We start from the raw sequence: 2,713 nt of genomic DNA on the forward strand, positions 1-2,713 counted from the left end.
GATTCTCCAGGCAAGAACACTGGAGTGGGTTGCCATTTCCTTCTCCAATGCGTGAAAGTGAAAAGTGAAAATGAAGTCGCTCAGTCATGTCAGGGTCTTAGCGACCCCATGGACTGCAGCCCACCAGGCTCCTCCATCCATGGGAATTTCCAAGCAAGAGTACTGGAGATGATGCTAGTGACAAGGAGTTAATTTCTAAAACATAAAAGTAGCTCATATAACTTATAAATATCAAAAAACAAACAACTTCTCCAAAATGTGCAGAAAACCTAAATAATTCTTTCTCTAAAAAGACATACAGATGGCCAATAGGCACATGAAAAGATGCTCAACACTGCTAATTATTAGAGAATTGCAAATCAAATCTAATGAGATATCACAAAATTCTAATTCAAAGAGATACATTCACCCTAGTGTTCACAGCAACACTATTTACAACAGCCAAGACATGGAAGCAACCTAAATGTCCATTGACAGATGAATGGATAAAGATGTGGTATATATATACATATACATGTATACACACACACATAACAGAATATTGCTCAGCCATAAACTTGATCAAATAACGCCACTTGCAGCAACTCGGATGGACCTAGAGTTTATCATACCACGTGAAGTTAGTCAGACACAGAAAGACAAATATCACTTAGAAATGACAAATATAAATGATACCACTTATATGTGGAATCTAAACAAAATGACACAAGAGAACTTATTTACAAAATAAGAAGTGACTCACAGGCATAGAAAACAAACTTTGATTACCAAAGGGAGAAGCAGCGGAGAGATAAATCAGGAGTTTAGGATTAACATTATACACACTACTAAGTACAAAATATGAAAATAATAAACACCTACTGTAGAGGGACAGGGAACTAGATTCAATATCTTGTGATAACCTTTAATGGAAAAGAGTAGGAAAAAGTGTATACATAAGTGTGTGTCTGTGTGTGTGTGTATAACATATATGTATACATACACACATACATAGGAGCCTGGCATATACAGAGGAGCCTGGCAGGGTCCATGGGGTTGCAAGAGGCAGACACGATTAGCAACTAAACCAACACCACCCTGTATATCTGAATCACTTTGCTGGACACCCGAAACTAACACATTATAAATTAACTGTACTTCAATTTAAGAAATGGTTAAAAAAAAGGAAAAAGAGAGAGAAAATATCACTGAAAAGATTGTTTATTTTACTTGTACTATCAGTGTAAAAATTTTAATCAATTTGTAGAAAAGTAAATTTAGGTGGAAAGTCAAGCATGCTTTAATACTAGAAAGTTATTAAATATTATATCACATTAACAATTCAAAAACTTAAGCAAGTCCCCTTCTATTGAGGAACATATTCAATAAAATTTGTTAATTTTCAACTTAGTAAGAAGAGAATATCTTAGTATGAAAAAATATCTACACAAAGCAACATCTAAATTATAATTAATAACCTGTTTAAGATACTTAATGCTGTAAGAATTCACATTTAAACCAGAAAGAACAAATGTCTATTACTATCATTTAATTTGCACACTTTCCCAGAAATTAGTCCAAAAAGATTTTGAAACAGAAAAAAAGGCTGTATCCTGTTAGATCCTGCACTAGTTTATTCCACATTGTTCCTGTGAGCTTCTAGGCTGTATAATCATTTATCCTTTTGTAGAATGTCAAAATAATGAGATGTTTCATAATGGAAGCCCTTATAATTTTTTATACAAAGCAATATGTGTAAAAGATATAACCCATATTCAATCTTTAACTTTAATTCAGTCCTCATATTCACTGTTATTCTTATCGAATCTTTCCTAATTTCATCCCTAAGACTCCTAGGCAGGGAAGGTGTAAGATTCTGGGGTGGACCAAGAATATGGGTTTCGCATGTTACTTGGCAACTTTTAAGAGGTACAAGTCCAGTAGTTAATTTTTCAAGCAAATAAAAAACATTCTCAACTCGAAACTGCTGTTATCAAAACATCATATATCAGATTTCAAGCATGAGAACAGTTCTGGTGACAAGTCCATCCAGAAGACTTTCTTTTTTTTAATAAGGAGACATTTACTAGTGAGATGTATTTATTTATTTTGTATGCTCATGGATCATGGAAAAAGCAAGGGAGTTCCAGAAAAACATCTATTTCTGCTTTATTGACTATGCCAAAGCCTTTGACTGTGTAGATCACAATAAACTGTGGAAAATTCTGAAAGAGATGGGAATACCAGACCACCTGACCTGCCTCTTGAGAAATTTGTATGCAGGTCAGGAAGCAACAGTTAGAACTGGACATGGAACAACAGACTGGTTCCAGCTAGGAAAAGGAGTTCGTCAAGGCTGTATATTGTCACCCTGCTTATTTAACTTCTATGCAGAGTACATCATGACAAACGCTGGACTGGAAGAAACACAAGCTGGAATCAAGATTGCTGGGAGAAATATCAAACACCTCAGATATGCAGATGACACCACCCTTATGGCAGAAAGTGAAGAGGAACTCAAAAGCCTCTTGATGAAAGTGAAAGTGGAGAGTGAAAAAGTTGGCTTAAAGCTCAACATCCAGAAAACGAAGATCATGGCATCTGGTCCCACCACTTCATGGGAAATAGATGGGGAAACAGTGGAAACAGTGTCAGACTTTATTTTTCTGGGCTCCAAAATCACTACAGATGGTGACTGCAGCCATGAAATTAAAAGACGCTTACTCCTTGGAAG

This window comes from Bison bison, unplaced genomic scaffold, assembly GCF_000754665.1.
Source record: "Bison bison bison isolate TAMUID 2011002044 unplaced genomic scaffold, Bison_UMD1.0 scf7180017864517, whole genome shotgun sequence".
Classification (NCBI taxonomy): Eukaryota; Metazoa; Chordata; class Mammalia; order Artiodactyla; family Bovidae; genus Bison; species Bison bison.